The following is a 23,454-nucleotide window of genomic DNA, read 5'->3' as shown; positions in this document are numbered from 1 at the left end:
TCCCTCTTCCTCAATGTAACCACTGCCATAGCTCACAGTTCTCATCTGAAACCAGCAAAGTGCATTTTGGGAATAGCAAATTTCACAGGTTTAACTTGGATTTCCAGTGCTCTGTCCTTAATCTCAGAAATTAACTTCATACTATCCAACCACAAATAGACAATAACATTTCCACTTCTCAAACATTGTTCAACTGTAATTAAGCACTACACATCTTTCATTCCATCAGCTGTCACAGGCAATCCTGAGCAGTGAATTCTTTACATTCCTCACTTACAGATTTCCCAGAATGAGAGGGCCTATGAGTTCTGGTCAGACAGCCACCAAGCTTCTAACATGAAAAGATGAGAAGAGAATGGTTATTTTAAAGGCCATGGTGAACTGAAAATGAAACCTCGCGGAAGTTAGGATAACTGCTTCAAATTGAGCAACTGGAATGTAGCACAGCAAATGGCTTTAACTATTGTCTGCCTCACTCCTGTGTGTGTTGAACCATAATGGTGCAACACAGAAACAATCTTCAGCATGCTATCATTTTCGTATTCTCCCATTCTCAATGCTCACGTGTAATTCTCTGTTCATTTTGTACATTTTCCTGTTTGCTAAAAGCATACCTTGAACTTGACATTATTTCTCTACTACAGCTGTGCTGTTTCTGCAGCTAAGATGACGTAGAAGTATCATTTGAACAGAAAGCAGTTACTTGAATTAAGGAGTGATTGATCCAAAGAAAATATCCATGGCTATTACATTAACTGCAAGATGACCTAATACCAAAAACCACTGCTGAATCTGGTGGGAGGAGTCCTTGCCCATAGCAGGGGGTTGGAACACGATCTCTAAGGCCCCTTCCAACCCAAACCATTCTGTGATTCTATGAAATGCTACCTGAATTTTGATTTGACCAGTGCATTCTAAATTCCTCTGCATGCTGGAAGTAACATCTCACACCCCACGTTCCTGGGGCAAGCTCTTACAAAAATATTCTGAGATGCAGATTTGCTGCTAATTTCAAAGGCTGTGACAGATCTTAGAAAATGAAGGGAAAGTCATGAAAGAATACAAAATTGTTCCCTTCACAGAAAAAAAGATCTTCCTGTAAGAACAGGACAATATGTGATCAGATACATCTGGTACTACAGTGCTCTGTCCACTCAGTCACATCAAGGGAAAGAAAGTAGTAATAAGCAGAAAGGGAAGAAAAGCCTTTTCTCATTTTAAGTCTAAAGGATCAATACAATTTGTTCTATCTAGATGAGAACAAGGTTTGATCTCAAGAAGATCACTTCATATTCCAAACTCCAAACCATCCAAATAGCTGGATGTGTTATATTTCTAATTAAAGTAATTCACCAGCTTGCATAAAATCAAACAAATCCTGAGGAGCCACAGAGGTGTCTCTCCAATTGCTAAGCACCACACAACAAGCATTCTGTTGAGAGACAAGTAAACGTGCAGCACCTAGGAGAGGTGGGGACACTGTATAACCTCAGAGCCAGTGCTGTCAGCAGGGAAAGCTGACATCACCCAGGAAAAGGGGACTGACACAAACCCACATCTTGTCGTTTTGATGCTGAAAGTTGAAAACTAAAATGTTTACTTGGGAATGAAGTGTTATTCTTGGAAGTAAAGCAGGAAAGTCAAAATTACAAAGGTGCCACAGAAAAACCTCTCGAATCCATCACAGCAGTCCACTCTGAACATTTCAGTGTAACCGACTCTTACATTTTTTATTCAACTACACAACGAATGGAGATAGTAACTATTCTGACACCCATAAACCTGTTTAGCAGGACGTACAGTAGGATATATTCATAGGTACTGCTCAGTTCTTTCCACGCTCACAGGAGCCATGGGACAAGCAAATGGTTTACAATAGAAGGAATCCTAATCCAAAATACAAAGTGCAGACAGGTGAGCTTCAGCATCCTGCCACACATGGAAGTCAAAGGTGAGTCTCCAACAAGCCCAACAAAGCATCCAAGCACTAAGAGCAGGGAAAAAAACCCAACCACCAGGTATTCTGAAGTCCCAATGAAGCAGACAGCTTCACTGCACACCTACAGAGTTAAGAACAGATGTTATTTTGGCACCTTGTATATTCTGAAGGGAACACACACAATAATGTGGCTACTTTTTTCATACTCTACAGTACGACCCCATAGAAACCAGGAGGGCATGATGGAGGAAGGATGATCTGTGCTTGTCTTGTCACTTTGCCACAGCCACTCTCTTCTCTGACTACCATCAAAAGCTAGATATTAATCTGCAGTCTGACCCCCCTATAATGTCAACTTCAGTCAGATAAAAGGGAAGCTGTAGGAGTCAAAGGCAAATACAGAAGTCAGGACAACTATGAGGAACTTCCAACTTGATATTAATTTTCTGGGGCTTGACAACATACTCTAATGGACATTTTGACCAATGCTTTCCCGCACCTCTCTCCCCTAACAGTTTTTATATATACACAGAGCAATAAATAGTCGACAAATAATATTCTCAAAACAGTGTATTGTATCAGGCACTGAGTTTTCAACTGCGCCTGTAACCACTTCCATTCCAGTCTCAAACATCACTGAGCAGTTATCTCCAAGAAATACACAAATCTAGCTAACACCTCTGTTTCTTGGAACTTTATAACAGTAAGTAACTCGTATTCAAATTATTCTTATTAAAGAATCAACAAATAGAATCAAGTACGACAGGAATAAAAAAAGTTTTTGTGGTAGAGACATCTATGAGCAAACACAGCCTGCAGAAACTGACAGAACTGATATTTCCAAAAGCTTGCTTTCCTTGCACTGCCTGATCTGCTTTCCACTTCAAGTTTTGACCCCAGAGCAACCGCTGCCATGCACAGAAAGCTCTCTTCCAACTTCACTGCTTCTTTCTGCTCAAATGCTCACACACGCATGCTGAAAATGTTGACACAAGCTACAGACAGCCCAGTGACATCTCAAAGTTACAGGAGGTGAAGAATTGTCAAAAAAGCAGCTACCTTACCCACCTCCTGTGCTGGCAGCAACACGCTGAAGGAGACGGGACACCTCCTGCGACTGGCTGACCAATAACCCCAAAGGGGAATGGAGGATTGGAGCATCTCCTCCCAGCTCAACCTGGCTAGGCAAGTGCCTGTGTGAGCACCATCACTGCACAGAGCGCAGACAGAAACTGGCAGCTCGGACTGGGACAACTATTACTTATGCTGCACTGCCACCAAGAATTTACTTGCGAGATCTGAGTTCAAAATAAGAGGAAATAATGAAAGTACATGCCAGAGGAAGAAGATAAAGCAAAGGCTCCGCAGAAAGGAAAGAATCAAAACCAGCCAGCACTTCTCTCTGCCACAGGCAATCCAGATGATTCAGCCCAAGGTCCAAAAGGTTCCCCAAGGCTGCTGTGGAATGCATGTCAGCATGCGGTGCTCATACTGAACTGAAAGACACCTGGATGTTATTGAAGGACAAAGAAAAAACTCCAAATTATTTCTGCAAGCTTATTTTAACTATTTTGCCTGTTCTTACATTCTGCACCTATTCCTAAATTAATGTTCTGGGCTCTGTATTGCACACAGAAACAAGCACACAAGGACAGTGCACCAGTTCTTTACAGTGTTAACTGTGAAATGTTTGTTAGAAATACAAATATGTATGCACAACATAAACACAATACACAAATGAACCCATCTACAAATCACCAATTACTTCTTTACTAATTATTTCCATAAAAATACAGTGTTTTACATTGTTCTAACTTGTACTTTTCTCGTCCATCTTAACTTATTACACTGAAATAGTCAACGGGAGTCCAGACCTCTGTGAAGTGCAGCAATCAAGTAAAAGTAGCTGATTTTAATTACATTCAATTGCTTTCCTCCAAGAAAGTACAGACTGCTGTAGGACTTATAATCAAAATACTAAAAAAAGACATGCTTCTACTAACCCACTGCAAGCCCACAATGCTCAATGAGTGATTCTACTGAAGTGTAATCCATGTGTTTCAACATAACAACTTGCAAACAAAATACTGCTGTGGGTTGGTTTTTTGGTGTATTTTCTTAAATTACTATGATTTCTTGTTAAGATAGAAACCATGTTAAAATAAAAGGTGGCATCTCTCTAAATAGCAATGAAAATTATTAAAATTTGTGTCATCTAATTGTTTAGTTAATGCCAGTCCTCAGAGTAAGAAGCCTGAGCTCTCAGTCTGTTCTTTCCAAAAGCAAATAACAACATAAGCTTATCAAATGCAACAGACCACTGCCTGGAACATTCCTCCTATCAAGGAAAACCTGTCTATGCCTTAAGATAGACACAACTACATGATATAAATTGAGACATTAACTATACTATAATTTAAAAGCACAGCTATTTAGCTGTAAGGCACCCTGGGAGGACAAGGCTTACAGACCGCTCAGCACCAACAAGCAGCATAACCTCATGGCTCCAGACTCTCAGAGCCCTGAGTCCAGCAGCAGAATCTGCTGGAACAAAGACACATTTCAGCAAACTGGAAACACACAGACCAGGTGGGATGCATCTGAAAGTCCAGAGGAGCTGGCCAATTTCACTGAGAGACAAAACTGCGAAAGGCCGTAAGACTGACCGAGGTTCCTTACGGCTGGAAGAAAGGCAAACATCACATCCAACTTCAAGAGCCAAGAGGAGGATTCAGGTGGCTGCAGACCAGGCAGCCTAACCAAACACAACAACGGGATCATGGAGCAAATCCTCCTGGAAGGCATTCCTATGCCCAAGGTGAACACGGTTATTGGGAACAGCAAGCATAGATCCAGAGTACAAACAACACCTGAGCAGTACAAGGAGACGGCTGGCTTACTGGGTGACAGACAAGCATCGGACATGGAAGACCATCAGCACAGTCCCACGCTGTATCCAACCCCAACTGGTGAGACAGGCACTGCAGAGAAGAGCAATATTGTTCTGAGGAAATTATCAGCAGCACCAACTCCATTAACCAGCAGTCACAGTCACACAGTCACATTCTGCAGGGACTACCACTGAAGCCAGTACCTCTGAGTGTCTTCACACCCATTGCTGAGGTCATTAAAGAGTGCAACCTCAGCTGGTTTGCCAATGAGCTGGGCACCAGTGGTCAGTACACAGGAGGGCAATGTGTTCAGGACCTCTTGCTATGCAGCAAGAACTTCAGTTTTAACCCTGTCTGCTTAAAAACATCAGGAAGATCTTTGTCCCTGCTATGCTTCCCAAGGACAGGAAACATCCCTGCAAAAGAACAGGCTTTCTACAGAGGCCTTACTCATCTTTCAGAGTAACCAACTTAATTAAGCAGGTTTCTGAAAAAGATTTGTGTATAATTTAAGAGAGTCACATACACACAATCAAACCACATTATCTCTTTCAGCTTCGTGGTGTCCTCCTGGAACAGTTCTGACACCAAAATTAAGTAAACACTTTAAAACCCATAGAGGCACTTTCCAATACTCTCTACAGAAACTTTGTCTCTTTTTAAAGTTAAGAATACAGAAAAAAAAAGGATGAAAAAACATTAATTTCAAACTCTTGTCAAATACTTCAGGCTTTTCTTAGGAAGCAGGACTCCAGCAAAGGAAAGAGAATCACTCCAGCAATCCAGGTTACAGCAATGGCTCCTTTAATACCTGTACTGGTGTAGCAAAGATTGAGGCTAGAATACATTATCAAAAATATAACTGTCAAAACAAAAAAAAAACTTACAAAATATACTTAAAACACCTTTGTCTCCTTTAAGAGGACAATTCTATGAGGCTTACTGTTCACGTTTGAAATATGCATTTTATTTTTCACTTAGAAGGTCAAGATTAAAATTCATGGGGTGGAAGAGCACTTAGTGTAAAGATTAGTACAGCTGGTGGTCAGAGATTTAAAAGGTTCAGTGTTGCAGTCTGACACATTTGTGCATCCCTCGTGCTGCTACACCAGGATTAAGAGTGCTGATACAGTGCATCTGCCCACTGCGCACGTAGAACGGGTATAATCTAATGACAAACTAGCCTGAACTGGAAATCAGAAGGTTTGTAATTACTAAGGTCAGTCAAGCCTGAAATAGCCTTTCAGCTATAACAGAAATAATAAAAATACAACTGATTATTTTTAAATTAGAGCTGAATACATTTACAGATGTCTCTATCTGATAATGCCCATGTCATTCTTTGCAATTAACGAATCGACAGCAGCTTTGGAGAGAAGAAAAGATAACCAGGAGAGAGCAAAGATCCAGCCACTGATGTGGGCGAGCAGAATTAAAATGCAGAAATAGAGGTGGCTCTGTTGCTTCGAGAAAAACAAAAACAATAAGCACCACCACAAACAATCTTGTGGTTTCCTAACCAATGCATGCCAGCACACAGGAGCTCTTATCACCGTCACTGTCATTTATTACCTTCAGCACAAGTGGCACTAGCCGGCACACACACAGCAACTCCTGGCAGCAGTGCCTCCTTACGTGATCTCAATGGTCCTAAGAGCGTGACCCAGATAAGCACACCACCCACTGAGCTCGTGGCTGTGTCAGAGACACAGCAATAGCCACACACACCCCAACGCACTTCTTCCTTCGGATGGAGCTAACATCCCTACAACCAGACAAGTGAACTAGTTCAGGAAGTTGTTCTAACCATAAAGTAACCTGGAGGGGGAAAAAAGAAATAACAAGTACTGCTTTTTGACCAGTTCTCTGAACTCACTTCCTTGCTGCACCAGTCCCATTTGTTGACGCAAGGGAAGAAAAAGCCTCAACTCACCTCATCCTCAATTGCTCTGCAGTACATGCTATGGCCTGGATGTTTTTGCAATCCTCTTACTAATATCACCTAATCTTAATCTGTGAATCACTTTTCAAAAGCCTGCATTCTATTTTTACCCAAGCAATCCTGCATTTCACTGTCACTACCTTAAAGAGAACACCGCAGAGCACTTCATTCTGAATTAGCTTAGACTCCTGCAACACTGAGCCAATGTGTGCTCACGTGTGCCTGCGTGAGTGGTCCCTTCAAGTTTAAACTGCAAACTAACCTCTTAACACCACATCACCCATGCAGATGAACAGCACTGCCTGCAGTGCTACCCGAGCACAACACGCAGAACCGCTCTCTTCCCCCAGCATACATTCACAAGACGTGGCACATGAGTCAGGCTGACGCTACTCAGGACTTTGACAAGGTTTGGCCAAACAAAGCCACGCTATTCCCTAATTCACAGGGAGAGGATGATGCCTGCAATGCAGCCAGCAACTCTCTTTGCAGACAGATAGACTGCTGCCCTTTGGAAAAGAATCACTAGTGAGACTACAGCCTGAGAAAAGGAGAAGCAGTGCTTACCCAAGGGAGCTATTTCTTATGTCTTACTGGATTTATTTCTCTTAAGCTTAAAAAAAAAAAAAAAAAAAAAAAAAGTATTTACTTTTTTTTTTTTAAACTCTTTTATGCAAAAGCATGGATACAGGCACGCAGGTATGAGATCACCGCACGGTTGGCTTGGAAGGAGCCCCAAAGCCCCCCCAGTCCCTCCGGCGCCCTGCCCAACCCGCGCTGCTCAGCCCGCACTCCTTCGTGCTGGGACGCGGCACAGAAGCACAGCGGCTCCGGGAGCAGCCGGGCAGCAGAGCGCCGGAGGACACGGATGTTTGCGCCGAGCCTCGGCCAGGGAGGGCCTAGCAGGGAGCCTGGGGATTAAAGGGGAAAAAAAAGAAACCCAAAGCGCTCGGAAACAGGGAGGTAACTCCGAGCCGTGCGGACGGCGCAGGCTCGCGCTCGTCCGGCCGAGGGCAGGGACTTCGCTCTCCCCCTCACGGAGGAGGGCACAGCGCGCTCCCCAGCTCCCGCGCCCAACTTTACGCCGCGAACAACCCGCCGCCCTCACGCGGGACACGGAACGGCGGCCCGGCCCGCTCCCTCCCCTCAGCTCGCGAGCCCCGCGGCGGCATCGCCTCTCTCACCGCTGCCGGCCCAGCCGTCCTCCGGGGCGCCTCCGGCCCGTCCCGGCCCGCCTCTGGACGCGGGGCGGCGGGCAGGGGAGGCCGAGCGAGCGGAACGCGGCGGCCGCGCAGCCGCCTCAGGGCCGGGCGAGAGCCGTCCACATTCCGGCGGCGGGAGGGGAAGGGAAGGGAGTGCAGGGAGGATGGCGGAGCGCGGCGCGGCGGGTGGGGGCACGCGCGCGCCGCTCTCCTCCTCCTCCTGCCGGCGGGCCGCGAGCGCCCGCTCCCGGGGTGGCGGCGCTGCCGTCCCCGGCTCAGCGCGCCTCGGGCAGCGGAGAGGCCCGAGTCAGTAACGTTAAGAGAGCCAGAGCTGCAAGACCTTTCTCCCCGTGCCTTTGAACGTGAGAAAGGCCGGCTGTGAAATCGTCGAAGTCCCAGCTGCAGCCGATGGGCAGCGACGTGCCTGCAAAGCTGCCCCGGAGAGAGGGCATTTGTTTCGTGCTGGCTTGTCGCGCTGCTTATCAGGTGTTTTGGTACGGTTAAATCAATATTTAATATTCAAGTCGTAAACAGACGCCTACGTTTAGGAAAACATCTGCACTGTTTGTGTGCAAATAACAAGAGGTTGTCCCAGTGGTTTCTTTCCTCCCCTTTGTATTCCATGTGGAACAAATTGCCCTCAAATTACCCCATAACTCACACAGCTGCCGTGCTCTCAGCATCGGACACAGCCCAGCAGAGCACGGCAGCCTCACACCTCATTACAAAGCACAGCAATCACACAGAACTGCCTGGGTTGGAAAGGACTCCAAGGATCACGAATCTCCAACCCCCTGCCACATGCAGGGCCACCAACCTCCACATTTCATACCAGCCCAGGCTGCCCAGGGCTCCATCCAACCTCCAGGGATGGACGGGGCATCCACAGCTTCTCTGGGCAGCTGTTCCAGCACCTCACCACTCTCACAGCAAACAACTTGCCCCTGACATCCAACCGAAATCTTCTCTCCCTCAACTTCAAATCATTTCCCCTTGTCCTGCGGCTATCTACCCTCTCAAGGAGTTGACTCCCCTCCTGCTTGTAGGCTCCCTTGAGGTACTGAAAGGCTGCAATGAGGTCACCCCACAGCCTTCTTTTCTCCAGGCTGAACAAGCCCAGCTCCCTCAGCCTGTCTTTGCAGGGAGGTGCTCCAACCCCCTGATCATCTTTGTGGCTCTCCTCTGGACCCTTTCTAACAGCTCCCTGTCTTTTTTGTTCTGGGGGCTCCAGACCTGGACACAGTACTGCAGACAGGGCCTCACAAGAGCAGAGCAGAGGGTGACAATCACCTCCCTGTCCCTGCTGGCCACCCCTCTTCTGATGGAGCCCAAGATACCATTTGCTTTCTGAGCTGCAAAGGCACACTGCTGGTTCACATTCAGTTTTTCAACCATCAGGACCCCCAGGTTCTTCTCTGAAGGGCTGCTCCTTCCAGTCTTTATGGATGCCTGGAATTCCTCCAGCCCAAGTGCAAAACCTTGCACTTTGCCATGTTGAACCTCATTAGGTTCACCTGGTCCCACCTTTGAAGCCTATCGAGGTCCCTTTGAATGACATCTCTTCCTTCCACCAATCACTGCAGTGAATGTTATGAGAAATAAGATGAACAAAGTGTAACTGTCAGCATGCTCAGGTGCTACACACTGCTGTGAGGATGTGAGCAACATACAGCAGGAACTGAAAGTCACGTTCATAATCAGAAATGGTTATAAATGGTGACCATTATGGAAACAGTTTGCTCAGGAGGCACTGGTGGAGAGAAACTAACATTAGGGCACACAGCTGTTGATACAGGGCTGCTCCAGAAGTAACACCACTTCCTGTGTCATTCTGCTGGCCCACAGTGACAGAGGCAGATGTTGGTGGTGTGACAGAGGTTGAACCTTCCTGCCAGTCTCATTACATGTTGTTGCTGTGTGACTGATAGCAGCAGAGTCTGACAGAATGGCATCTGACATGGAAGTGCACACAGAGCGTTGGTGTCCCACTGAATTCCTCCATGCAGAGAAAAAAATGGCTTACTGACTCCTGCTGAACATTCATGGAGACCAAACAGTGGATGCTGGCACAGTGAGGGGTGGTTGCTGCATTATAGTATATTTACAAGCACAGCATTTACATTCTTATTAATTGCTGGCAAAAATGCATAGCTAACAGCAGCTACTATATTGAAAAGAAAGTATTTTGCGTTTGAGAATTTGCTCTATCAAATGGTGTTATTGTGTTTGTTGTATGTGTTGTAATTTCCATAGAAATAAACAGGCAGCATTCCTTTTCGAGCCATTTATGTATTTGGAGAATGACAAAAAGAGGAAATAGAGAAGGACAAAAAGAAAAAGAAGGGACATGTTAGAACTGTGAACCAAAAAGATCAAATGTATGGTGCCTTAATTTAAATAAAATCATACAAAGCATAAAGACTCGTAACACGATGGAAAGCATAGCAACAGCAGCAGAGCAGCAAAGTTGTAGACAAGTGAGGATTTGCACAGATGTAACATCCATGAGCTGTTGAGAAATAAATGAAAGAAGCTGCTTACCTTCAGAAAGCCTCAAGTAGGCAGTGATCTCCAGCAAGATCCCCTTGCCTCCACTGCCAACCCTTAAATGAGGTCAGGGAAGGTGTAGATCTTGGCTCCATCCCTTCTGGTCACTCAGGTTCATTGCATACACCTGAGCTCTCCTGGGTTGGCCCTGCCTTCCCACCAGGTGCTCCATCACTGCTTCAAGCCATGACTTAGCATTTCTGTTACAGAACTGGTGGTGACAGCAAGAGACTTGAACTAGCTAGATAATTCCTCAGATTAGAATTTGGGAGACTATCCAGGTGACAGTGGTCTTTAAGTAATGATTTGAGAGAGGGAACTCCCAGCCTGCATGTAAAATCCCACCACGCCAGATCTAGGAATGAGTACACTACAGAAAGCTTGCAGTTTCTTAAAGAAATATAGGGCCACAAACAGACCATCCCAATGAGAAAGAAGGGAAGCTGTCAAGAGAAAGCTGTGACTAAATCTAAACCATTTTGATGACTTGTATCTCTTGCAAAAAGATGTACAAGAGCAGAATCTAGGTTAAATGACAAGAATTGGTGACAAAATGACTGTAATAACGAGTAGGGGAAATTCAGGAAGGTTAACGTGCAAAGCAAGCTAAAGCAATCAAAGAGTCATGATAAAGCTAATTTTTACTAACTGCATTATTATTTTTAATTAAACTGTGATATATCAAAAACAGATAATGAGATTTTGTCTTTGGTGAGGTTTCTGCCGCTGAGCCACCTACTGTTCACATAAGAAGGTGAGAGGAGAATGGGCTGTGTGAAATTCACATATAATGGTTAGAAAATGGCACACAGGAGTAGTGTCACACAATTCACATACAAACTGGAAATTTCTCACAAGTGAGATCTCCTGATATTTTTGTCCTGAATCCCAGACTGCCTGATTTTAGGTGATGCAATATGACAGAGAATATTTTTATTGTATTTATGGAGGATATCCCGTTCTGGTGAGAGCTGCAAGCACTTCAGAAGACAGAATTGAACAAATCCTGACAAGTCGAAACAGAGTTCTGAAGTAAATAGAAAGTAATTCTGTAAGGTGAGAAGCTTACACAGTGCTGGGAAGAATTGACTGCAGAAATGTAAGCTGGAGACAAACTGGTTAAGCGGTTACTTCATAAAAAGAAGACTTCATTCATAGCAGTGCACAAAAGAAAATGAGTCAGTAGAGATTTGGTGTTAAAAAAATGTGATTAGTTAAATACAGTAAAAGGCTGTCAGGCACAAGAAAAGCAAAGAAATGTTTCTACTCCACTACGGTTCCAAATGGCTTCTGGTGAAGAAAACTTCTCGGTTTTGGGCACCTCCTTTCAATTACAGAGAGTTCTGTGGAGGACAGAAACACTTTTCACAGAAGTGTGAGAACTCCACCCACTGAGCGTGACTGATAGAAGTACAGTTGGACACCTGGAAAGTCTGCAAGGACTTATGAATGTACAGCCGAAACAGTATGGGAATTTGACACAAAGAAAGTAGTCTGTATATGAGAAAAGTGAATACACACACCAGCCCATCTGTTTGGCAAAAGAAATACTTTTTTGCTGCATAATAAACTCTCAGCCAAAGGCGCTGAATGTCATAATGAGCCTTTCTTTTTTAGTAGACCCAAATCCTCAAACTCACAATATCCTGTGAGGTGCAGTAGAAGTCCTGAGGACACAGAGCATCCATATGCTAGGGAAAGATAGTGTGGATTTTTACCTTGATGGATAAAAATACACCAAGGTAAAAAATAAAATAAAAATCAACGCTCGGCCTCTCCTGCATTATCCACTATGGGGAGCTGAAGGGTAATCTTGCTGGACAGATGGTGATAAAGGAATCCAGTTGTGCTCTTAGTTGGAGCTATAGAGTTCACATGTACTAATTTCCACAACCTGATCTCTGCAGAGCTCACATATAAATGTGAATGCAATCCCACCTTCTCTGAAGGGTGATGATGTCATCCAGGATCTGCCCAGAATGGGTACCTCCTGCATCCATTCCCTCTGCCACTGCATCAGGAGCCAGGGAACTATGGGGTCTGCTTGAGAAAACAGGCTTGAGGAAGGATTCCTATTTAGGAGGTAATTAATCTTATCCCTGTAAATTATAGGAAGAAACTGCATGTTTCAGAACAAAACAACAAAATCTGGGGAAAGGAATGCCAGGAAAAATCTGTTCAATTCTAGGATATACCAGGAAACGCAGCTAGTATGGGCAGAAAGGTCCCAGAAACATTCATCTATCTTTGTACGTATTTTTTAATGTCTTTTTAAAACAGAATTCCCAAAATAAAAAAAAATAAACTGTAGAGAGTATTTATAATTGATCTGACCGTGTTCTTCCCCCACAGCTCAAGCAGTAGCATCATTACAAGGACCTTGCCTCGGGCGTCCATAGTACACCTAAGCACACTGCCTTGATATATCTCTATATTGATCTTATTGCTTGAGTAAGCTTTAAAATCCAGAAAAGTGAGTGATTTCTTACACATTTAGAACTAATAGCTTTAGAAATACTTAGGAATAGATTATGCAGTGACTTTTCTCTATGTAGGGAGATTTCATATCCTTAAAACCATAAGGCTAGAGCCAAATATAATATGCCTGAGGTAAAATCAAGTCAATTTATCTTCAGTGAGTAAGTAATTAACACTTGTACTTTACGTTAAATATTTTACAGTTTAAATGCCTATTGAGGCTTTCTAGCTACAAGATATGGAGAAGTTAAGTTCAGTGTATTAAAGATGCTCAGCATATTATCAAATTGTACTTGAATATTGACACAGCCTTAAATCAACACTGTGTTGAATTCTGTACACATAATCAAGAACAGAATATAGATAATCTATTTTATAATGTGGTTGTTGGTTTCCCATATTTGGTGGTTCAATAGCACAGAAATGAGTTCACAAGTTATTTCTGCCAGAACAAATCAATATGTATGCAACAGTGGATTCAATGGCACTGCTAAAATGCCATCAGCTCAGTAACAGGCCAGCAGAATAAAGAGAGAAGCCTTCCTCATTTTTTGGGGTTGGGGTTGTAAAAGAATACACAACAAGGAAGCTGCCTCCTACTGAGAAATGTAGCTTTGATCATTTAATTAGTATTGAACTCATATTTGGTGGAAGAGTTTGGAAATGAAGTTTTAGAAAAGGCTATCTGTAGACGTTAGGTACATCAGAGTAAACTTTTTATATGAAATGAAGCTGGAAAAAATAGGTCACTTTCCTGAGAAAGCTGGTAAGGATTACATCAATCTTCTGAAGGCCAGCAGAGGCACGCTGTGTCACGTAACCTTTCCCTTCACTGAGTATATAATACAAATCCACTTGACAATATATGCTTTACACGGGCCTTATTGTCATGACCTAATCTCTCTATTTCTGGTGTATGGCATTACGAAAAAGAAACAGTTGATTCTGAATCTGCATCCAAATTACCAAACCATTGATGGAGCACATGGAAGCTAAGTTTTCCCTTACATATCTTGCATAACTTGTATGTGTTATGTTCCACATAGCACAGCAGGAGTGACCACTTCATGGCTAGTCATTGTGTGTCAATCAATGTAGACTATACCTCGAGTTGCTGAGGTGAGGATAGTTCGTTATCAAAAAAATGAAGGGCCAGCATCTATTTATTTCCTGATGCTTACCTAGTTCTAATGCTTACATTTCATGCTGCTGTGTTAGAAGATCTCTATCTTGTTTAAGAAACAAAGCCAGATAAGTGCAAAAGTGAGTGGTAGGAAATGCTACCATGAGATCACAAAGGGCTTTTGTGTTTATGCATATCTATACTATGTATATTCATAAGTATTTGTTTTATATAAACATACACCCACACAAACACTCTGTGTATTGTATACATCTCTGATATCTAGAACTGCTGTGTTGCCAAATCTATGCTCTCCTGCCTTTAAAGCCAAGTGTCTTATTACCATCAATGCCAATCCGTTGACATCCTTCAGAAATGTGAGACATCCCCAAAAGTTGCTGTAAAAAAAAATTGCTTCTGAACATTAACATCAGAAAAGCTGTTGGAACTTCAGGCCTGTCTGTGGCAGACTGCAATTGGTAGGCTCCAACAGTGGTGTCCTACAAAGATGTAAGTATAAGACAAAAAGTCAGTCTTAATGTGAAGCAGAACGCGAAGAGAGGGGGAAAGGCTTCCGTATTGCTGACGTATTTCTGCTGTACGCAGTGTGTATTTATTATCACAAGAATTCCTGACCTTCAAACTAACCCTTCACCTGGAAAGCTCTGAATAACAAAATTATAGATTTTGTGATAAACAGTTTTCTGAGGAAGATATCCATCAGCTGGCTCCTCATATGCACTCTTATCTGTTCTACAGTGCTTGACTCACACGTCCACTCTTATCTGTTTTTAAATGGTTAACTCACTCGTGTGTATTAGAAACAGATTCATTTCTGTTTCATACAGAAATAAGTGTAGATATGCACGTGTGCTTCCTTTGGAAGAAAATATAAGGAGAACTTTTTTTTAATATTAAAATAGAGGACACTCCCTTTTTTTGCAGAGCACTGTATGTTAATAGAAATACTGGTAAGAAAAGCTGCTGCCTAAGAGAAACAGCAATAAACTGCAGCACAAACAAACAAAACCTAACTGCTGACAAGAAGTTCAACTACAGTCAAGTTATTAAGACTGAAGACAGCAAGATGAATACCTCTTCCTTTCTGATTCCTGTTTTCACGTGTCTGTCAAGCAGAACCACTAGAAAACCAAAAGCTTTGGAGACAATGCACCATGGATACTGTGGCTTTACATACAGGAATGGGAAATGTCCCCAACAGAACAGAAAGTGCACTTTTCAAAATACAATACACTTTACAAAATACAATATTGTTAACAGGCTAACACTTCTGCTCGTGCTGCAGCCTTCTGGGGGCCTCAGTGAGCACAAAACTAATTCTCTCTAATGTCTAAGAAACTGATGTCACTCATTCAAAAATGAAATTAATTTAATGCCTTATAATTTTATATACAAGCCACATCTGTGTTCATGTTTGCAGAGTATATTCGGATCCTTCCACTGTTGTGGTTTTTTTGGTTGTTTTGTTGCTTGTTTCTTTTAGCAATTATATCAGTAGTTTATGAAGAAAAATAACATCAGAAGTACCTAACCAGCCAAACCACAAATACTATTCCTTCCTGTCTGGTAATGAGTGATAATTCCACTATTTAGTTACTATTTCATACTTAACTTACAGTTTCCCTTTATGAATTTCCGTTTTCTTCTGTGAATGCCTCCTCCTTCCTCTGCTTGAATCAAAGAAAAGTAGACAGCATCACGTGGCACAACAGATTACTCCTGCCTTCAATCAGCCAAAGAAAAAGAAGTTTGAAAAATCCTTTTATTTTTATTAAAAATAAAAGATAGCAACTTAGCTTTTAACTTCATTAATAAAATAAATGTTCATAGTCAGAATGCTAAGTTAAAAAAATCCTTCAAGGTTAGGATTAAATATGCAATTATTGATAATGATTTACCACCAGCAGATGAACACAGTGGCCAGGGAGGTGATTGTCCCCCTCTGCTCTGCTCTTCTGAGGCCCCATCTGCAGTACTGTGTGCAGGTCTGGAGCCCCCAGAACAAGAAAGACGGGGAGCTGTTGGAGAGGGTCCAGAGGAGAGCCACAGAGATGGTCAGGGGGTTGGAGCACCTCCCTGCAAAGACAGGCTGAGGGAGCTGGGCTTGTTCAGCCTGGAGAAAAGAAGGCTGCGGGGTGACCTCATTGCAGCCTTTCAGTACCTCAAGGGAGCCTACAAGCAGGAGGGGAGTCAACTCCTTGAGAGGGTAGATAACTGCAGGACAAGGGAAATGGTTTGAAGTTGAGGGAGAGAAGATTTCGGTTGGATGTCAGGGGCAAGTTGTTTGCTGTGAGAGTGGTGAGGTGCTGGAACAGCTGCCCAGAGAGGCTGTGGATGCCCTGGCCATCCCTGGAGGTGTTCAAGGCCAGGTTGGATGGGCCCCAGGCAGCCTGGGCTGGTATGAAATGTAGAGGTTGGTGGCCCTGCATGTGGCAGGGGGTTGGAGCTTCATGATCCTTGAGGTCCCTTGCAACCTGGGCCATTCTGTGATTCTGTGATTCAGTATCACCAAATGATATTTTACACTTACAGTACAGAAACACCTGTGTTTCCCACTCAGATTGAACTGTTGGAGTGCTATGTAACAGCTTTTTACTGGCACAGTAGTAAGACAGAAGAAAGCAAAAATATTATCTTGAAAATAACTTTAAAGTTATAAAACGAGGAGAGGAAAATACTAGTAAAAAGGTAATATTCTGTGTGTGATAAAATTTGGTTGTGAAAGTAGCTGTGATATGTAGAAGCTGTTGAAAGAATTAAACAAATAACCATACAGCTATGAACTCATAAAAAATGATCTCAGCCTATCTGAACAAATTTAACATGTTCCCACTGAAAATGCTATTTTTGCAAAATGCTTCTCAAGTGTGTACTGCACCTCTGTGCTTGTGGTAGCAATGGTAATGGGAGGACGGTTGGACTCGATGATCTTGTAGGTCCTTTCCAACCTTGTGATTCTATGATTCTAAGTTACTCAGCATCTTCTCAAAAAATGGTGTGAGATGATATCTTATACATGCCCCCCTGCAATTACCTGAAAATAGTACTTTTTATAACACTAGCAGAATTCAGGTCTGTGATATTTGAAAAAGCAGAAGCTACTAGGTAACCCCACTAATAATAGTAATTATTTAAAAACCAAAAATCAAATCAAAAAATACCACGCAAACTTGCTTTACGCACGCATCATTAATGTATTAAATCTTATTTGGTCCTTTGCTTTCATTTTCCTGCAAGAACTGACAATTCTGTTTGCTGAAAGACACACTGGGGAAGATGTGTACTGGATGTTCTCAAACCAAACCAGGGCACACTTCAGTCTTTACGGGTGATACAAAGCAAAGTAGCTCCTGGAAACAGTGTTTTCTTTTTCTACAGAATTGCACCACAGAAAGGTGAAAGAGTCCCACTTATTACTTACGCTCTAACTTGGAAAAATGATAGGAAAAATTACTCAGATAATAGTTTACTCATAATGCAGTTACTGTAGCTTGCGTAAGTGTGGAGGACGCAGTGATGCCTGGTGGTTAGGAGACCAGACCATGTGTCAGGCCTTTATTCCTTATCTTGCCACTGCTTGCTGTGTGAACCTGAACAGTTGCTAAACATCTACTACATTTAGCTTCCCTTTCAAAGTGAGAGTAAGGTTGTGGTTTTACAGGCAGCTCAGCAAAGATATTGAATTGCTGCAAAAAACCCATGCTGACAGTATCACACTTGTCTTTTTCCTCCAGTTTTACAGAACATGAGGAATCTGCCAGAAAGGAACAAAAATTATGTGGCTACTGATGGTGGTTTTTTGGTTTTAAATGCATGCAAGCAAGTATTCTTGTAAAATGCAATTTTCTTAATTCTCATGGATACCATGCTCAGGGAGAGGCTGTTGCAAACTGCCGTGCAACAATGTTAGTAAGGAAGAGAACAGATTTCACAACAGAAGTACTGCTAAGGAAGCACAGGGAAAAAAAAAAAAAAAAAAAAAAAAAAAAAAAAAAAATAGTGCTGCTTTTTGTTGAGATTGAAAAGGAAATAAAAAGGAACTGAACTACAAGATAAAGAGGTAGCAGCATATGGCACTTGACATAGGCTCTTGGCCCTCCCCACGGAGGATCCAGAAGCCAAGCAGACGGTTATTTCAGCAGAGGGCACCAAAACGACAAGTACGTGTTAGTGCCTTCGACTTGCTCTGCCCTGTGAGCATTAAATCCCTGATATCCCCTCAGCCTTAGAATGGGTTTGTGACCTCGTTATGCCCTGACTTTACTTATATTGATTCCAATAAGTTTTTTATGTAAGTTTTTTTCTTGTGTTTTGTTTTGCGTTTCCCTCCTGCCTGGAAAGAGGTGGTGCTGAATGACACTGGAAGGTATACAGTTAAAGCAAGCAAGGCAAAGCAAGCAAAAAGGCACTAAAGAGTACCATGAGAATCTGTGACACTCTACCAGATCAGTCTGTAGGATCCCTCAATGTCAGTGGGACAAGGAGACTAATGAGATGTTACAGTGAAGTGAAACTGTTCTTGAGAAACCATCAGAGGGAAGTTTCTTACCTTCCTTGCCGTTTCTTCTCTTATTACATATTTTTTAACACCAACTGAAGCCACAGTGTATATTTATGTAATTATTTCATTCCTAGCAACCAGAAAACACAAATGTTAACTGTGCTGATATCAAATCAAATCTGTTGCACATAGCATCATAGAACTGTAGAAAGCTTTACACATTTTTAAACAAATACGATAACATTTGGAGAGTTACATAGCATTTTCTTGCTTGTGTAAACTGAATGGTAGAGAGATAAGCATTCATGAAGGTAACACGAATCTCACACTCATGCCCTTCACATTCCATTACACCACTAAGGCTTCTCTTGTATAAATGAAATCTAAACTTTGTATGTTACTACATTTAAGATACTGGGCGTAGCCTTCCACAGGGGAAAACTTTACTTTGTTTTCATCCTCTTATTACTTTACAGTAAGCATATATGACTGGTTCTGAAAGTTGCATCTGAACTTTCATTTGGATGATATTCAGCATTTTCTTTAATGAATATTTTTTACTTTTGCAGTTTTCACATTGGAAGGACACGCTTCTGTCTTCTGCTTCTGTCAGTGACACTTTATAAAACAGCAGGAATTTCAGGTTTTGTTAATGCATATATTTGCAATGGTCAAGCACACGGAACTGCTGAAGCTTTCCTCTAGTGTTATCTTTTATTTTATATCATATATGCAAGAGTCCTGCATATGTGAAAGAAAAGGAACATTTTTTTAATGCTTGAGGCCAGTTGGAAAAAATATTTATTTCTTTCCTTTCATTTTGATATCACAGGTTTCAAAATGAGAAAATTTCCACTATTATCAGCTTTATAGGTCACACAGGTAACTGAAATAGCAAACTGAAACACTGCCGACTCGTTAAAAACCTTTCTCTTTTATGCAGATGGCTACTGTGTTACTGCACTAAGATTTTATATGGAAAATAATATAAATTGAATAATCAAATTGATACTATTTCACAGTTGCATTGATATTTTAGCTATTTCTGTCAGTCATGTAGGCTTGTAGAGGGACTCATTTCTAATGAATCTGAAGGCTACTAGGTTGGCTACTAGAACTGTGCCAACATTAGCATCTCATTGATGAGAGGAACAAAAATAATAAAGATGAAATGGAAAACTGACACATGGTATTGTAGAATCTAAACTAATTTATGTTGTTTTTTGAGGACAAAATAATAATAAAATAATAATAATAATAGTAATAGAACAATGTGAATAAGTGAAGATAAATTACAGCAGAATTAAAAAGCTGAAATGAGATATGAAAACAGTAATCCTGAAAGCAAATATTTTCTGTTTCATATATTGAAGCAGTATATCATATGGGAAGTAATGCTGGATAAGTGGACAAAGTGAACCTTAAGAATAAACCAGCTATCTTGTGAGATCATCTCCTGAAGAAAAAAAAAAAAAAAGAGGGAAAAAAAAAAAGAATAAGAAGGAAGAAGCTCACCTACAAATTCCTGAATATTTAAAATCCAGGACAAAGAATAATGACCTAGAAGCTTTACTCTGATGAAGATTAAAATGGGTTATGAAATTCAGAGCAGTCATCTTTGCAATGTTACTTAACAAGCAAGGTCATTCCAGAGCCCTCTTCTCTAAACAATGCAGCACCGGGACACACTATGCTGTAATACGGAAATTTGTTGTTAATGAGTAAATACTGGTAACAGAATTTACTAAGTGGTAACAGAATTAAATGTTGAAGGCAAACATGAGTTACCTGAAATTAAAACCTTTCAATAGACAGGAACAATATATAGGAACTGACTATAGGAAGTAGTAGAAGGCTTCTGAATGAAGTACTGAGAACACAACTGAATAAAATACTAGGATTATGTACTCTGTACCACTACTTGATATACACCAGGAAGGAGGAGCACGTCTTTGGACCTCAACTGGTTCTAGTTTCTTCAACTTCAAACAAAGTTTGCATAGAACACCAACCATTTTAGCTCCTGGTGCTGGCTTCTGTGTCTGAACAAGATACTAGCAACTTCTGCAAGGTTCACACTTGTAGCATAACAGTTAAGAAAGGAACCTGCAAAAGACAGCAACTGTTGGTTCGAAGTTTTCTGTGATACGAAATGTTTAAAATAATAGGATGAAGTAGATATTCAAATTTATATAGGGTAATGTGCAGAGATACTGTTTCATAGTTCATTTGCAAGCAGAGGGGTTAATTAGATAGCAGTATGATGATTCAGATTTTTTTTATAATAAACCAGGCTGCAATTTGCCAAGTGGTCATATGAAAGATTGTGCTTCAAGAGAGACTCTTACATAATTTACACGGTCATTGCGAACAAGTGATCTTAGTGTGTCATTGTAGGAAGCATTAAAACATGAACATAATGATAAAAATGTAATAATGTACTGATCTGTGATCATCCCTGATTTCTGAATCTGGCAAACATTGACAGTCTTGGTTAAATCATTCATCAGGATATTTAATTGTGTAAAGATGGTACAAAGGATTTCAATGCTTACAAACACTGCTTTAGATTTCTGTTGTCCTTAGGCTTTCACAGCTCTTCTGTTGAGTTCTTGGACATAACAATAAAACAGCCATAATGCTTGAGATTCACAATTCCATATTAAAATGTGGAAGTTGCACTTCTATAGTTCACACTAAGACCCATAATTGCTGAAAGAAAGGACTAATTCATAAAGGTTTTTTCAGTTCTCTAGGCAATAGTGAAAAATAGGCCAAGGAACAGCTAATGGATTATTCAGAGCACACAATTTACACCCTAGGTGGCAAATTCATTTAGAATTGAGCCTGGCTAAGTTAAAAGTGGCCTTTGCAAAGATCCTAATCTTCCACGTTCATACAATGCCAAATGCCTGTTTTTAATATTATTTTATTCAAGCACTGATTCTTGAAAAGCATGAAGTTTTAATTATGTTGGTGGAAAACTCCAAATAGAAGTATGATTGAAAGTGATATTGTTAAAACCAGTAAGTGTGATAGAATTAATATTTAGCTATCACCAGCACAATTCTTGTAAAATTAATATGAGAATAATAGCAGTCTGCAACGAATAAAAGAGCCAGAAAGATGAATTGAATATTAAATTCCATATAAGCTTTCCCCATTGTCTAAGCGGCTCTAGGTATTTATTTCCAGGTCTGTCTGAACGACGTGGCCCTGCATCTTTTTGCAGGTTGCTATCTCGAGGCCCTGACTCTGAGCTTTATTATTCACAGAATCGCAGAATCACAGAATCACCCGGGTTGGAAGGGACCTCAAGGATCATGTAGTTCCAACCCCCCTGCCTAGCAGGGCCACCAAACATACACATTCAGATCAGGTTGCCCAGGACCCCGTCCAACCTGGCCTTGAACACGTCCAAGGACGGGGCATCCACAACCTCCCTGGGCAGCCCGTTCCAGGGCCTAACCACTCTCCTTGTAAAGACCTCACCTGACAGCACATTGCTTCAATGGTAGATGAAGGTCACACAGTCCTCTGCTGTTGGGATGTTGAACTGACAGAGCAGTGCACGTTCCTTGCAGTACCGTGAAGTGGTTAGCAATGCAAGGATTCCACGTGCAGCATCCTTACTGTATGCGCTGTACACCAAAGCCTTTCCTGAAAGGAGAATAACAGAAAAAGTATCAGCATGTAACTCTGTAAGTAAGACCTTTTAAAAGCACAACATCAGCTGCTGGTGCCTGTTGTAGCTCTGAAGGAAGAGCTGCACAAAACAAACCCCAAGCAGCTGCTGTGGCTCCAGCTGGACGCCCACGCAGGGACATCCCTGGGGAATGCCTTGGGGCCAGTGACCCCAGTGCTGGGTTTTGTATACAAATTCGAACAAATTCCATTGTATTTGATATCTCAGATCGTAATTCCATAGAACGAGAATCAGCTTGATGCTACACTGAAATATCCTGATGTTAAATAGTTGAATGTTCTGGGGACTAAATGTCCATCCGTTTGCGCTAACTAAATGCGGTAGTTGTCAAGAATATGTGTAAAATACTTCAAAATTTCTTCAGTAACCAAACTAGCTCCACAGAAGGGCTTGGTGGGTCCCCAACACACTGAATCATGGAATCATAGAACGGCCTGGGTCGAAAAGGACGACAATGATCATCTCGTTTTAACCCCCTGCTATGTGCAGGGTTGCCAACCACCTGACCAGGCTGCTCCTTGTTTTTGGAGGATGATGGACCTTCCCGGCAGCCAGCCCAGCTCTGTGCATTCCCGAGGACCTCCTGAACAAAGCAGTGCGCAGACATCTGAGAGTGCCAAGCTAGGGAACAGCATTTATTTATTTATTATTTTATTTTTAGGAAGAAAACCCGAGCTGTAAGGCCGGCGCCGGGGGGCTCCGAGCAGGAACGCAGCGTGCCCCGCCTGAGGTAAAATGGCGGGCAGGAGCCCGAGGGGCTTCCAGCTCACACAGCTCCCTAGCACGCACAGAACGCAACGAAGAGCCAAAACCTCGGTCCCGCAACCTCGCTGCGACTGCGTGAGCGCTGGGAACGAGGAAATGAAGTGAAAGAACGAAGGGGGGAAAAAAAAAAAATCCAACAACAAACCAAAAACACGCAAGGCAGGGAGCAGCGCAGCGGACGGCTCCCCCGCCCGGCATCCCCTCGCCCCGCAGGGCCTGGCCCGTGACTCGGCTGTTTCTGCCGGTTCCTCCTCTCCCTCCGCCCGCCGGGCGCAGGAAGGGGCGGGCGGCGGCGCAGGGAGGCAGCCGACGCACAAGATGGCCGCTGCTGCAGCGGCG

At 42.4% G+C, this 23,454-nt stretch overlaps 1 protein-coding gene and 1 long non-coding RNA gene across 6 annotated transcripts in view; both read right to left on the bottom strand.

The window, feature by feature from the left end:
• RABGAP1L (RAB GTPase activating protein 1 like) overlaps positions 1-8,406 on the bottom strand; it is a 206,524-nt gene extending 198,118 nt beyond the window's left edge. For 3 of the 5 annotated variants that reach the window (XM_042819259.1, XM_042819262.1, XM_042819263.1), the window contains exon 1: positions 7,957-8,033. The gene's annotated coding sequence lies outside the window, so the exon portion shown is untranslated. Of the gene's footprint in view, positions 1-4,839; positions 4,921-7,956; positions 8,034-8,314 lie in introns of those variants that run through there. The other 2 variants (XM_042819260.1, XM_042819261.1) reach the window with 2 other exon arrangements.
• Positions 8,407-18,709: 10,303 nt separating this feature from the next.
• LOC122160896 lies at positions 18,710-22,296 on the bottom strand. Its single transcript, XR_006168985.1, has 3 exons — positions 22,137-22,296; positions 20,657-20,750; positions 18,710-18,774 (listed from the first exon to the last, which is right to left on the bottom strand). It is a non-coding gene; the product is annotated as an uncharacterized LOC122160896 (long non-coding RNA).
• Positions 22,297-23,454: the final 1,158 nt, after the last annotated feature.

Source organism: Centrocercus urophasianus, unplaced genomic scaffold, assembly GCF_019232065.1.
Source record: "Centrocercus urophasianus isolate 14NV4802_14NV808 unplaced genomic scaffold, USGS_Curo_1.0 seq_18, whole genome shotgun sequence".
Taxonomy (NCBI): Eukaryota; Metazoa; Chordata; class Aves; order Galliformes; family Phasianidae; genus Centrocercus; species Centrocercus urophasianus.
The sequence above is the reverse complement of the archived record's forward strand: the minus strand, read 5'-3'. Positions and strand labels throughout refer to the sequence as shown.